We start from the raw sequence: 15,829 nt of genomic DNA, 5'->3' as shown, positions 1-15,829 counted from the left end.
GGAAAAAAATAGGAATCTAGTTTCATTCTTCCACATATGTATGTCCATTTCCCAGCACCATTTGTTTATAAGCCTGGCTTTTTCTAATATATTTATTTTTGGGATCTCCATCAAGTATAAGTTGATAAATTTGTGGATATACCTCTGTCTTCTATTATGTTCCATTGGATTTAATGTCTATTGTGATGCCAATAGCATGCTAGTTTTGTTACTATGGCTCTGGAGTATAATTTGAAATCAGGTATTGAGGTGCCTTGTGCATCTCTCTTTTTCTTGACTATTTTGGCTAGTCAGGGTGTTATTTATTCAAATTAATTTTAGGACTATTTTTATGGGTTGTTTGTAGAATGCCATTAGTTTTCTGATAAGAATTGCATTGAATCTGTATAATGGGTTTGAGAGTATGGTCATTTTTAAAATATATACAATATATACACAATAATATATAATATATACAATAATACACAACAACATGAGACATCATTTCATCTTCATCAATTTTTTTCTTCAGGGTTCTATAATTTTCACTGTAAAGCCTCTTTAACTCAGTTCAAGTCCCAAGTACAAAATATTTCTGAAGCTTTAGGTACAGGATGGTATTGCCTGATTCACTGTTATAGTATAGAAAAACTATTGACTTACAGGTGTTGAACTTGATACACTGCTCTTTTGCTCAACAATTTGTAAGCTCTGGAAGTATTCTGGTGGAGTTTTTTTGAGGGCTGTAAGTATAGAGTCATATTCTTAGAAAACAGAGAGATTTGTTTTTTTCTTTTCCTACTTGTATCCATTTGATTTCCTGTTCTTGCCTGATCACTCTGGCCTATGATATTTTGAGGACTATATTGAATAAGAGTGGTAAGAATGAAGAACCTTTTTTTTGGTCTTGATTTTAGGGGAAATGACTTTAGTTTTTCACCAGTTAGGATGAGGATGGCTTTGTGGTTGTCATAAATGGCCTTTATAGTATTTTTCATCCCTAGCTTCCCTCTATTTTTTCTAATTGGTTTCCTTCCTTCCTTCCTTCCTTCCTTCCTTCCTTCCTTCCTTCCTTCCTTCCTTCCTTCCTTCCTTCTCCTTCCTTCTTCATGAATGGCTCTAGTATTTTATCAAAGGCTTATTCTACATTTATTGTAATTAATTCTGTTTAAGAGGAGATTTATTTAATTTTCATATATTGAACCAAACTTCCATCCCTTGAATAAAAACGTACTTGGTCCTGGTGTATTATCTTTTTTGATATGTTTTTATTTATTTGTTACCAGTGATTAGGGTCACTCGGCCACTGAGCCACTGCCCCAGCCCTATTTTGTATTTAATTTAGAGACAGGGTCTCACTGAGTTGCTTAGGGCCTCACTAAATTACTGAGGCTGGCTTTGAACTCGCAATCCTCTTGCCTCAGCCTCCAGAGCCACTGGGATTATAGGCCTGCACCACCATACCTGGCCCTGATGTATTTTTAAATGAGGATTTCTAATATCATGAGTAAATATTTTTGCATCTCTGTTCAATAGGACAGAGATGCAAAAATATTTCTTTTCCATATGCTTCTTTGTCTGCATTTGGTATCAGAGTTGTACTGGCCTCATAAAATGTTTTTGGGAGTGTTCCCTCTCTTTCAGTTTAATTTGAATAATTTGAGAAAAACTGATGTTGGTTCTCCTTTCAAGGTCTGGTAGGACTCAACTGAGAATACATTGTACTCACCTTTTCTTTGTTGGAAGGCTTTTAATTGCTGGCTCAATTTCATTACTTGATATTGGTCTGTTTAGGTGTTGTATAACTTTCTGATTCAGTTTGGGAAAGTTCTGGGTGGACAGAAACTGGTTCGAGTCCTTCAGATTTTTCCAGTTTGTTGAGGTATAAATTCTCAAAATAGATTTTGAAAATGCTCTGGATTTTTAGAAGGGTCTATGATGATATTTCCTTTTTCATCTCTGATCTTCTTGATTTGTGTTTTCTCACTAGTTCCTTCAGTTAGTTTGGCAACCTTATTTGTCTTTTCAAAGGACCAGCTCTTCATTGGCTTTTTTCTATGTATTGTTTTCTCATTCTTAATTTCATTGATTTTGGCTCCGATTGTAATTATTTTCTGTCTCCTATTGTTTTGGGGGCTGGTTTGTTCATTTTCTAAGACCTTGAGTCATGGAGCCTCTGCTCCATTGTTTACTTGGGATAGCCCCAATTTTTCAATGCCATGACTCAGTGCTATCAATATTTCTCTTAGAACTGCTTTCATACTGTCCCTGAGATTTTCTGTTGTATCTCTGTACTCATTTGTTTCTAAGAATTTGTTGTTTTCTATTCTCTCTTGATCCACTATTCATTAAGAGAACACTGTTCAATTTCTGTTTGCTTATGTGGTTTTATTCTTCTGTTGATTTCTAGTTTCATTCCAGTATAATCTGTTAGGATACATAGGGTGGTATAGTTTTTTGTTTGTTTGCTTTTGTTTTTGTATTTACTAAGATTTGCTTTGTGGCCTAGAATATAATCTCCCTTGGAAAAAGTTTCATGTGCAGTCTTGGATAAACTTAAAGCTTAAAGGTTAAAGCTGCTGTTTTGAGGTGGGATAGTCTAAAAATGTCTTTTAAGCCCATTTGATTTATAGTGCTATTTAGATTTGAGATATCTTTACTGATTTGATGACCCATCTGTTAGTGATAAGGGTGTGTTGAAATTACCCAGTATCATTGTGCTGGTATCTCTGTGGAATTTAATGTCATGGGGCATTCTTTTTTCCCATGAAATTGAGTGCACTGACATTTGGGGCATAAATGTTTACTATCATATCATTTGTTGGATTTCCCCTCCTTATTAGGATGTAGTGGCCTTATTTGTCTCTTCTGATTCATGTTTGCTTGACATCTGAATATCGAATATGAGAGCCAGTACTTCTGTCTTTTTCTTGAACCACATACATGGAATATATTTTTCCATTCTTATATCTTCAGCCTCTGTGTGACTTTGCCTCTGAGTCTCTTGTAAACAAATATAGTTGGATCTTGTTTGTTTGTTTCATCCATTCTGCTAATCTGTGTCTTCTAATTGGGGATTGAGACATTCAGCTCCTGTATGGTTATATTTTAATGGTTTCCTACCATTTTCTTTTTCTTTCTGGTATATTTTATCCTGTTTTGGGTCTCATTTAGTGAATCATCTTCTATTTGGGAGACATTTGTAATTTTTTTTTTGGAGTTACTCTGTATGAAGTTTATCTTTGAATATTTGTAGTGTTAGCTTGGTGCTCATGATTCTTTTAGTTTATTCTGGTTTGGAAAGTTGTTATTTCCCCTCAATTTGAAACGGAGCTTTGCTGCATATAGCTACCTTGGCTGATAGTTGTTTTCTTTTGGGGGCTTGGAATATCTCACTCCAGGCCCTCCTTACTTTTAGGATCTGAGCTGAGAAATCAGAACTGAGTCATATTGTTTTACCCTTAAATGTGACCTGGCATTTATTTATTGCAACTTTTAATATTCTATTCTTATTTTCTATGTTAGGCATTTTGATTATGATTTGTCTTGATGAGCTGCTCATTTGAATAGGTCTACTGGGGGTTCTGTAAGCCCCCAGGATGTAAATGTCTATCTCAATTTAATATATGAAAAGTTTTCTGTAACTATCTCTTAGAAAATGTTCTTTATGACTTCAGTTTATTTCTCCATGTTCTCTTCTATCCCAACAATTCTCAAATTTGTTCCTTTAACATTGTTTCAAAGTCCTTGTATATTATGGTCATGTTCTATACTGTTTTCCCTTTATTGCATTCTATGTACTCAGGTCTATATAGTCTGTCTTCAAGGTCTGAAGTTCTGTCTTCAAGCGCGGGGGCTCTATTTTCTAAGCAATCTAATGTGTTAGTGGTGCCTTCAAGTGAATTTTTAATTTGATATGTCCTTCCTGTCTAGCAGTTATGCTTGATTCTTTTTCACCTCCTTGCTTTCCTCTACTTTACTTGCTGTCTTAATTCCTTCTTAGACCTTCTTTTAGTTTATTGAATGTTTATTGAAAATATAAATTATAAATAAGTATCTTATACTCTTTCTCTGGGTTTTCATCTACATCACTAGCCCTGGGATCCTGTGTTGGGGGATTGTGAGTCTTAGGGGGAGATTTCTTTGCCTTTTTACTCACATTTTCAGAGTCTAAGTCATGTCATCAATTGAATTTGATTCTTGTGTGTGTGTGTGTGTGTGTGTGTGTGTGTGCGCGCGCGCGCGCGCGTATGTGTGTACACACTCTTTTTTTGTGTAATTATTTGTTCTGGGACTTCTCTGTTTTTGATGTGCAGGTAGATGCCAAGCTGTGGGGATTAGAGTTACCTCTTGGATTGTTTTTCCTTGGGGTACTTGTAGTTGGATTGGGGCTTTGGTCCTGTCTTCTTTTGTTTGGAGTAATGCCAGAGAATGTTTAGTTCAGCATCAGAATCTCTAACCTGAGAGCTTTTACTGTCACTGTAGGTTTGCCACACCTCACAGAATGTGGCAACATAAATAATTGTAACAATCATTGGAATCAAGAAACAGTACTTGGTGTTAAATTAAATACAGAGTTTCTAGCATGACCTGTACCACCAAGTACCATATGTTCAGCAAATGTCATCTATATAAACAATATCATGAACTAGGTCTGGCCTTGAAGCAAACAACAGGTGTCAAGTATATTATCCATAACAGTAATGATTACATTAGCATGAATGGTGGGGGCAGGAGTTGTATGAATCAATTTATTCTGAAACATGATAAAATACAGTTAATTAGGGAAAAAGGAAAAGAGATGTAGTAGGTGCTGTTTGTAGACAGGGAAGGGAAATATAGAAGCAGCAAGGGAGGGGGAGAACGGAGAGAGAATAGTATAATTTGGCCATTAGCAGAAAGAATCAGAAAGAATCAGAAATAAGAGAAATAAATGAAAATGATATAAACCCAAAACAAAATATAAGATCCCAAATCCCAGGACCCTCATAACCAATGCTAGAAAAAATTACATTTTTAAAATACTAAAAAATGGGAGAAAAGAAAATAAGTGCATGCATACAAATGTCCCTAATCCTTTCGGGACAGCTAGAATTCATGTGCATGTGCACATATACATGCACACACAGAAACACACACACACAATAGAAATATATATATATAAAATTAAAGTCAAATATTAAATCCAATATCTTATTGAAGAATGAAGGAATGAATATTCTCCACTGAGGTGGTCAAAATAGTTGACCATATTGGATGATCAATGCATACGTTCAGTAGTATTTCTCTTCAGTTCTTCTTGAGTTGTGTAATGGTAGAGCAAGAGATGGGAGTTGCTAACCCCTTCCTGCCCTCTGTCAGTTGGAGCAGTCTATGGTTGAAGCTGTTTGATACAAGACTAAGCTTTTCTTGTCACCAGTAGGAGATGGGATTGGTTAAGAAGTAGTGTTAATTGGAGATTTGCTCATTCAGACCAGATTGGTCCACTCCCAGGGTAAAGTTTATGAAGAGTTACAGGAGAGGAGTACCAGGAGGTGAGGCTTAGATCTAATTGGGCCTCAGAGGCTTTGTTGGGTGGCATATTCTTTGGAGAGATTGGATTGATCTACTTTAGTGCTTTTCAGTAGCTGATTTCTTCTCTGAATCTGAGAGTAAATACAGAGTTGAGCTCACAGATAGCAATAAGATTTTTAATTGAAAAGTAAAAATTTTGTATAATATTATGCTCTAAAATGTAGTACATCAAAACACTTAGAATATGCCTTACACCAAATCCTTGCACTTTTTGAATAAAAATCTAATTGCTTAGCAATTTTCAATTGCAATATCGCATATTTTTATTAACTATGGTTACCATGTTTTACAATAATCTCTTGGAATTTTTTCCTCCTAACTAAAATTTATATCCTTTAACCAAATCTCCCCAAACCCATCAACCAGCCTCTGATAGCCTACATGTTATTTTAAATTTTAAAATTTAAAAATTAAATGTATTAAATTGAACTACAATCATATATATTATTATGATATGATGTTTTAAATTATGTGTACATTGTGAAATCATTACCTAGGTTAATTAACATATCCATCATAACACACGCTTTGTGTGTGTGTGTGTGTGTGTGTGTGTGTGTGTTGTGTGTGTGTGTGATGAGAATATTTTTAATCTGTTATTTTAGCAAATTTGAAATTACAGTATTAACTACATTCATGTTGTTAGATATCAAACTCTAAGAATTATTCCTCTTTTCTAAATGGAAGTCTGTATTTCTTGACCATATCTTCCCCTTGTACTCCCTTCCTGAAACACACACACCCCAAAACATTTTTACTCTTTAGCTATATAAATCTAAGATTTTGGATTCCTCATCTAAGTAAGATCATATGGTATTTTTCTTTTCTTTACAGTTTCCATAAATATTATGTGCTCCAGATTTAATCACATGAATAGAATTTTCTCATTTTTGAAGGCAAGATACCATTCCACTCTGTATATGTTGTCACTAGCTATCTGTGGGCTGTGTGTGGATTGTGTTCACATACTAGCCTTTTGAGGAAATAGGCCTGGCTCTGTGAACTCTCTGTCAGGGACTGAATGCATGATGCAGGTGTGCCTACCCCTCTAGCTCTACCTAGGATCCCACACAGCACCTGAGATGGATGTGACTCACCAAGATTTCAATCAATCTTCTGACCACAAGACTTCACAAAGCAAGACTCCACCCTTGAAAAAGTATGCCTCTCTAATGCCCATGCTATAAAATAAAGGGATTCTGTGTTCATGCTCTCTTTCTAGCACTCTTTCCAGCGTGAAAGCTGACCCTTAAGTTGGCAGAGCTGTTCCTCCATCTGAAAAACTCATGTCTGTGTTGAGTAATTTTTTGCCACTTTCTTAGCTTAATGTTGCATCCACCTGTTTTAAAGCCAGTTTTTCTCATCTGTGCACATAGTGGGCGAGATACCATATTTCCTTTATCTTGTCAGTCACTGAGTCACACTAATGTCATAATCCATAGCTTGGCTCTTTGTGAATAGTGCTGGAACAAATAAGCCAGCACAGATTTCTCTCTTACATATTGATTTTATCCTTTGATTATAAACTCAGTAGTGGGATTGCCAGGACATATGACATAATTCTACTTACAACCTTCCCATCCTGCTTTCCTTCCTTCATTTCACAGTACTGGAGGTTGAAATTCTACATCCCCCATTTTCTTTTCAGAATTTTAATTTTGATCCCCTAGGATAAAGCAATAATCAATTGTCCAAAATAAAATGGGGCCCTATATTTTGTAAGTCCTGCGAGCTTCATAGTCTATAAATAAAAGATAATACTATACACTACTTATTGAAGAGGATTAATTAAGGAATGAAGAGTCATAAATTCATAGTTCTATATGGGTATGTATGCGTGAGCGTGCTGGTTTATTTGGCTCTATGATGAATGACACATACACCACACTGTCTATACTTATGTAACCAAGATGTAAAATACATAGATGCTTCTTAAAAAGCAATAAACATGATCTCATTGTTTTCAGTTGAACAGACTTAAGAATAACAAAATTATATCCAAACATGCTGGAGTTTTGGGGTTTTTATGTTTTTTTTGTCTTTGTTTTGTTATTGCTGTAATTTTTTGTTTGTGATTTTGTATGTTTTCCTTGGCAAACTCTCACTTAGAATTTTGTCATATTTGCTTACATTAGAGCTCTCTATTGTACATATCACTCTACTGCTTTTTTTCCCATGGATTGGTCATGAACATCACTAAACATTTACTTCTCAATATTTTCACCTTAACTATGCTGTTTGTCATTCCAAACATTTGAAGTGTTCTTTGGAATGAGAAAGCCTAAGTATGGGAATAGTAAAAAGAAAGCTTTGTTTATAATATAATTGAGGAAAAAAAAATCATGTGAGACTTGTATTTTCCAGAGTATTTTATACTCTGGTAGGACTTGATTGAATATTTTGGGAAGGTGTTTCTTGATGGTCAGACCTGTATGTAGACTTTCAAATCTGTGAATGCAGTGTTATTTCAAAACTTTGTCTTGTACCAATTCTTAAAATCTAACTGACACATCAATATACACACGATAGAACTTCACCAAGGGAATCTGTATATAATAATAATAATAAAGAGTAGACAGAGACAAGGTGCAGAGGCAGGGAAGGTAGCAGAGGGACTCTTTGTCCAAGTGGCCACATTTATTTATACCAATAGGTCACATTAGGTCATTAGTACCAATAACCACATTATTGTTTAGACTATCAGTAAGGTTGCTTATTCTGAAGTTACATTTCATAGTTACAATGTGCAATGCTAGGAGCTTTGTGCAGTTCTCAAGAAGGTCCATTGTCTGAAGTTAAGGTTAGGTAGGCAGCTCCAGGAGCACTGGAGCTTGGTGAAACATTATAGTTATCAAGCAAGCATGTTCCTGTATTCCCAGGAGTTTTGTGCCTAAGATTAAGGTCCAAGCTGATAAGACTCAATAATGGAGGGCATTACCATAGCAACCGGTCATCCTATGCCTTTGCACAGAAACTTTCCCAGGCACCAAGCATGCCACAGCCATGAAGTCATCCAGGACCCCAGTCCCAAACACAGAACCCCCACAGGAACCAGTGAAAAGTATACACAGACTTATACAAGCTTAAGGAGTTTTTGTTTGTTTGTTTTTTGGGGAAAAAAACAGGGAATGATAGAAAGAACCTAAATATTCACAAGGAATGGTGAGCGTGTCAATCACATTTTACCTTTATCTCCCAAATGCAGCAAAGAATGTGGAAATTTATGGCACACCCACACTACATTACATATAATCTACAAGAATATTCATGGATACATGTCTCATCAAAACAGGAACATCTTTTAATGTGTGTTTCCCTTTTAATATGAGAAAAGACTTGAGATGATAGAAGTTCAAACCAACAGGCAAACTTAAGAAAAAAGAAGAAAACCAAAAACAGAGAAGAAGATTGGAAGGAAAGAGTTATCAAAAAATGTCCTGAATGGAACATGAGTTCATATATTCAAAAAAATTTTTCTCATGACCAGGTCCAACAAGATGAAATAGACTTCCGCAAAGTATTTCTTCCTGTGGAATACAGAGAAAATGCTAGAAGCATGGGCAGAGACTTGGGACCAAAAGCACTGGCACTATTGGAAGTGCTAGGACTTCTCAATAGCAGCTCGATCAATGAAACAGCTTTTGCTATTTTGAGGGAAAGCAATTTTCAGCCAAGATTTCCATGCCAAATCAAAAAACATTCAAAAATAACGGTGAAATGCTGACATTTTCAGACTTGAGAAATTGCTTGCTTTCATTATATTTTCTGTCTGTTTTTTTCCTCTTTGAGATAAGGGTTCTCCCTATGTTCTTCAAAATCCAGGGCTCAAGCAATCTTCCCACCTCAGCCTAATGAGGAGTGGGAAACTGCTGTCTTGTGGGTGGCTTCAAAAGTTCTTTGAAATGTCTCACTCTTCCATTGGGAAAGACAAGTGGAAGTGCTGAGATAAGCTGGGCATGGTGGCACACGTCGAAAATCTCAGCAGCTCAGGAGACTGAGGCAGAAGCATTGTGAGTTCAAAGCCAGCCTCAGCAACAGGGATGCGCTAAGTAACTCAGTGAGGTCTTGTCTCTAAATAAAATACAAAATAGGGCTGGGATGTGGCTTAGTGGTCAAGTGCCCTAAGTTTAATCCCTGGAAACAACAACAACAACAACAACAACAACAACAACAACAAATTAGTGCTGAGATAGTAAATCATACGAGGGATATCATATTGTAGGAATCTGGATCCAATTTGGGTTTCTTGCAGGATTAGAGCACTCTGAAGAAGTTTTACTAATAACTGTTGAAAACACAAGTCTTGAAACTAAAAGATGCCTCAATGTATGGCTCTCTGTAATGTAAGGTTTTTTTTCCTGTCTCCAAGGAGATGCAGAACACAGTGTAAATGTATATATGAGTCAAATGAATCAAATTTCCATATACAGCACAGACATATGAATGAGATGACATGAGTCTGCCTCTCATCACTTCATCCCAGGAAAGGCAAGAGTTGTGACAAGGGGTACAGGTATGGCTACTGTCATTAGTAAGATGAATACATCCCTGTTCCCAGAAACCTCAAGCCTGCTTTCAGGATAAAAGAAATAAGTGTAGATATCAAAAGCCTTACTGCTTTCATTGTGATGTCTCTGGATGTATTGAAATGCAAATGGCTGGAGTTAAGGCCTGAGAGCTTGGCATTGGGTAGGTACATGGAGCTAAATGTAGGAACCACAGCAGGGAAAGAAAGTTTCCAAGAACAGAAATGTCAGATTTTGTAACAGCAAGTGCAATTCATATACTCAGAATCATATAAACACCAGATTTACACATCTCCCTGGTTTTTGTTTGTATGTTTATTTGATTTTGATTCCGGGGAATAAACCAAGGGTCACATAACCACTAAGTCACTTTCCCACCCTTTTTTATGTTTTTTTTACTCTGAGATAGGGTCTTAAAAAGTTTTGATGCTGGCCTTGAACTTGTGATCCTCCTCCTTCACACTATCATCACTGAGATTATAGGCACACCCGGCTGCCCCAGATTATGAAAAGATATTTTATTATTTTTCCTTTTTTCTATTTTCATTGTTTATACTGCATATAATTTTGTACTTGTAATTTGATCTCTGTCTTTCAGGGGGAAGGTCTTCACATTGTATAAGTTTAACAATCCCCAAAGCACTCCTGCCATTAAAAGAACAATGAATACCTGATGAAAAGACTGATGAAAAGGATAGACTAATGAAAAGCAGAAAGCTTAAAATTATCTGCTACTCAAAGAGAAAAAGAGATAACCTGTGGCACAAAATGGACAGAATTGAAATACAGGAAGTCAGCAGTTGATCCTATTTAGATAAATATTTTATTTTGGGGGTGAGGTATAACTCTGTGGTAGACACTTGTTTTATTGTGCACTGGGTTCTGCTAGCAGAGCTGCAAAAGAAAGAAAGCAAGAAAGAAACGGAAAAAGGGAGGGAAAGAAGAGGAAAGAAAAATACACATACACAAATATATACATATATACAAAAACTATATATATATATATATATATATATATATATAATGAAAAAGAGATTTTTCTGTAGTTGTCAAAATGAATCAAACAGCAATAGAGTGGGGGAAAAACTGTCTATTCGAGGTCTTAGAGAACAAATTCACTGTTTAAATCAAACCCCTACTTTTCCAGCACTATTCAATAGCCCATAAACAAATGAGGGGGAGGGTCACAGACTTCCTTATGCTTGATGTGTAATTTTAAGATGCTCAAACAGACAAGAAGCACATGAAAAAAAATGCTCAAGGTAATTGTACATTAGTAGATGGTATGAAGCCACACACTTTATATTGGTTAACCGTTAATCTCATAAATGTCATATGAATTATAAAAGAAGAAAAACATTTTTAACAAAATAATACAGAGTGATTCAGGCATAAGAAGAAGTATTGACACACAACAGAACTTAAATAAACCTTGAAAGCATCATCTAAGTCTTTCTCACTCTCCCTCTCTTCTTCTATCTCCTTTACCTCTAGTAAATTAAAAAAAAAAGAATGATCGACAAAATGTGTATGCTATTTTTATATTTATCATGAGTGAATGTGCAATTTTCTCTCTGAGTAAGCAACTTTTGGGATGTGTGTTCCTGGAAATCTTTCACACGTCAAGCATAAGGAAGTATCTTGAAGCGAGAGAAAGACAACAACTACAAGGCGGGCAATGGATTCTAATGCATTTCTACTAGAAGACATAAAATTTCAGAGGTGGAAAACCAAAACTACAACTCTCCTTCCTCTAACTTCCTCTGGATCAGGATCGCAGAGCAGAATTTCTCTGGAAAGGGAGATTCCTTTGCGTTCTTGCCATCTTGTGGCTGTAGGACACATTGAGTGAAGCTCCATCTGTGTCTCCAAGACTCATTATTCCACTCTTGGGGTCCTTCCTTATTGGGGACTTCCATTTTTGGCAGAAAGGAAGTTTTCCTGTTTTACTCAATGAAGCCGAATCTGGTGGGCAGAGGTAGGAGAGAAATGCTGCCCTGAAGTCTGAGCTGGTGTTCCCCCAGACTTGCTCTTAGTATCACAATAAATAGTTCTGGAGTCTGCCTCAGAAGAGAGATCATTCTTGACTATGCAGGGACTGGCTTTTCCTCCAGTTGGCTTATCTTGACACCTTTAAACTCAGTAAGGACAATAAAGAATGATGTGAGGGCTTCCATAGTTTGGAAACTTTGCGGGGTCTATTTTTTCCTTCTTTCAAAATGGGCTTTCTCCTCAGAATCAGTAGTTAGCAAATACTGGCATTTTTTTAAATTTATATTTTGATGTCAGATGAGACAAAACCTTTTTTTTTTTTTTTTTTCCGGTACTGGGAATTGAACTCAAGTCACTCAACCCAATGGAGCTCAAATTCTGTGAGAGTTTGGTATTGTTTCTAGGCCACCACCCCAAGAGGTACTTAAAGCCAGTTAGAGTACTGAAGCATGGTTGACAAACTACCTGGGTGTGTATGGCAGTATGACTATATTTACTCCTTGGTCATAAGAAAAAGGCTCAGAGCTACAGTGTTTGTTGTGTGGTAGGGGCTATTTGCTTGTTCTTTGCAGGTGGGCTGCAGCATTCATCTGGATTATAGTAAGCAGAAATGTGCACAGAACTTGTCTACCTGTATTCTTTCATAAAGTACCTTAACAAAAAAAGATAGGATACCTTCTTTAGAAACTGTGGGTCAAATGGCCCCTTACATGTCTTTCACTGTGGATGGAGATACACACACACACACACACACACACACACACACACACACACACACACACCAGGGATTTGGAATTGTACCTTTAACTTCTGAGCCTCATCTCCAGATCTTGTATGTTTTATTTTGACACAGAGTCTTGTTAAGTTGTTGAGACTGGATTTGAATTTGCTATCCTCTTGCTTCAGCCTCTTGATTACAGGTGGATTACAGTGTGTGCTTGCACTCCTGGCTTGCTCTTGACTTTGAACTCTGCTCTCTGATCCATAATTAACAACCATTCCTCCAAGCTTAATGCTCTTCAAGCATATTACAGACCCCTGGGATATACCCCATATGAAATTGTTTAAAAAGTCAGCGGTCACAAGAATCTTCCCTCTCTTGATGGAGTATATTGTTAACTGTTTAAAATCTGGAGGTGAGGATTAGGGGGAAAACAGGTAGGAGAAAAGGAGGTGGGACAGCGCATTAGGAACCAGTTTTAAAGAAGGTGAAAAGCAAAAGCCTATTCTAAGAAATCAGAAAGAGATAAGGGACTGAACCCTTAGAGATGTTAGATGGTTTATATGCCCAAAAGGTCTGTTGGGCTGCTGTGAAGGGGGAGATTTTTTTTTACAAATTTATACAAGCACTCCTGAGAGACATACCTGCTACATTCCTTAACTTTTGCAGAACCGAAAGAACTCCCGTAAAAGAAGACCAGGCTGCCACACTTTGGAGATCTCCTTTACTCTTGATACTTCCTGGGCCCAGGGAATATGGGATGACCAAACCTGTGGAGTTAAGTAAAAGAAAAGTTAAATTATAGTTCATTATGTTGCATAACTACTTAAATGTATCTAACTGTAAGTTGTTTTAAAGAAGATAAAGAAGGCTGCTTTTTGCCTTCTGTTTTTTTCTTATTGATTTGACAGTACAATCTGTAGAGGCCATCAAGAGGGTGAAGTGTTAGAAGAGGACTTCTACCCACCCAGAAATACATGTTTCAGAAAACGCAAGGGTCTGACAAGAAAGAGGTATGTAGTGCCTGTCTTTGGTAGTGCCTATATTTGTCTGGGAGAAAGTGAAGACTGATTGAAGCTGTTAAGACTTGGCCTTCTGAGACAGAGAAGAAACCAGAGTAGAGAAGAAGAAACTTCATCAGAACAAGATGCAGAAAATGGCCAGGCGCTGTGGTGCATACCTCCCAGAGGCTCTGGAGTCTAAGATAGAAGGATCGAGAGTTTAAAAACCAGCGTTGGCAACAGCAAGGCACCAAGCAACTCAGTGATACTCTGTCTACAAATAAAATACAAAATAGGGATGGCTCAGTATAATAAAATTTATATTCATCAAATGGTACCATTAAAATTACAAAATGAAATGACAGATTGGGAGAAACAAATCACCTCACATATAGCAAACCCCCCCCCCCCTTTTTTTTTTTTGGTACTGGGAATTGAACTCAAGGCACTGGACCCTTGAGGCACATCCTCAGCCCTATTTTTTGTTTTATTTAGAGGTTGCCCCTGAGGCTGATTTCTGATTAAAAAAAAATAAAAGATGCAAAAAGTGCCAGAGGTTTCTAACAGGCATAAATGTGAAGTGTTTTTTATAGCCAGACAGTAGACAGCTCTGAGTGTCTCTTTGGGGGTCATTTAGTAACTAACTTGAGGGGATATTTGGTCTTTTTCTGAATTCCTAGGAATCAAAATCTTCATTCCTTGTCCTGGTTTGTTTGTTTTTGGGGGGTACAACCTAGAAATGTTTCTTGACTAGATTTCTGGACATGTGACCTGTTTTTTTATCTATTTCTGCACAAATGCTACCTCTGCTAAAGTTCTATGGCTCTCTGACCTTTTAGGGGTAGGCAAGTTGTTGTTTCCTCAGCTGTCAGATGTGTGAGTAAGGTACCGTTTTTAAGGATACTTTCTAGGAATGTCCTGTTCAGCCTTGTGGACTACATGTACTGCCTTCCCTATGACAGTTATGGAAAGGTCTGGTTAATAATGGTGAATCTTTTCAAGGGGGAAAAAGTATTAAAGAAGTACTCTGTAGAAGAGGGGTCCCATACCTGGTGTTTCAGGATGGCTGCTGGTCCCATCTTCTACCCAGGGCCTTTGATCATGATGAACAACACAGTGTGGATTGTTTAGGGCCTGGTAAGGTTACTGACTTTTTCAAATTTGACATGTGTAAGTTTTTTTCATCTTTTATCCTATTTTTTTCCATCTACTCTCATTTTTCTTTCTTCCTGTTGCTCATTTCTTTTTTTTAAATGCAAAACAATATTTTTATTAAAAATCAGGAAAATATTGTAATAAAGTTTGTATTCATCAAATGGTACCATTAAAGATATAAAATGAAGTGACAGATTGGGGGAAACGAATTACCTCATATATAGCAAAACACTTTTTTTTTTTTTTTTTGTGGTACTGGAGACTGAACTCAGGGCATTCAACCTTGAGTCACATTCCCAGCCCTATTTTGTGTTTTATTTAGAGGCAGGGTTGCTTAACGCCTTATCATTGCTGAGGCTGGCTTTGAACTCACCATCATCCTGCCTCAGCCTCCCGAGCCACTGGGATGACAAATCCATGCCTGGCTCAAAACACTTTTTATAGAAAGGAACATATAGGGAGCCCCAATAAGAAAGAAGGCAAGAGAGTGGGAATAATACCGAACAAAACATACATATTTCATCAATAATTATAAAAATCATCATATGTGGAAATAAGAGAAATTCAAAAAAAATCACAACTCAGAGACAAAATAAAAAATTGTCAATGAAGATATGGAACAAATGTATTTTCAAGAGCTAAAGATGAAGTGTGAATCATTAACTATGTAAGAAAACTGTCTATTAAAAATATATTATACTGGCCAGGGTTTTGGCTCAGAAGTAGAGTGCTTGACCACCATAGTGAGACATTGGGTTTGATCCCTGGCACCACATAAAAAGCAAAACAAAACTGAAATAAAGGTATTATATACATCTACAACTTTAAAAATAAAATAAAAATGAAAGGTACACGTTAAAAAGAAAAAGAAAACATTTTAA

At 36.6% G+C, this 15,829-nt stretch overlaps 1 protein-coding gene across 1 annotated transcript in view; it reads right to left on the bottom strand.

Annotated features, from left to right (window-relative positions):
• LOC144372012 (uncharacterized) overlaps positions 1-14,062 on the bottom strand; it is a 46,730-nt gene extending 32,668 nt beyond the window's left edge. Inside the window, exons 1-2 of the mRNA XM_078035424.1 lie at positions 13,973-14,062; positions 13,437-13,562 (exon numbers count right to left, since the gene is read on the bottom strand). The gene's annotated coding sequence lies outside the window, so the exon portion shown is untranslated. The remainder of the gene's footprint in view (positions 1-13,436; positions 13,563-13,972) is intronic.
• Positions 14,063-15,829: the final 1,767 nt, after the last annotated feature.

This window comes from Ictidomys tridecemlineatus, chromosome Y, assembly GCF_052094955.1.
Source record: "Ictidomys tridecemlineatus isolate mIctTri1 chromosome Y, mIctTri1.hap1, whole genome shotgun sequence".
NCBI lineage: Eukaryota > Metazoa > Chordata > Mammalia > Rodentia > Sciuridae > Ictidomys > Ictidomys tridecemlineatus.
The sequence above is the reverse complement of the archived record's forward strand: the minus strand, read 5'-3'. Positions and strand labels throughout refer to the sequence as shown.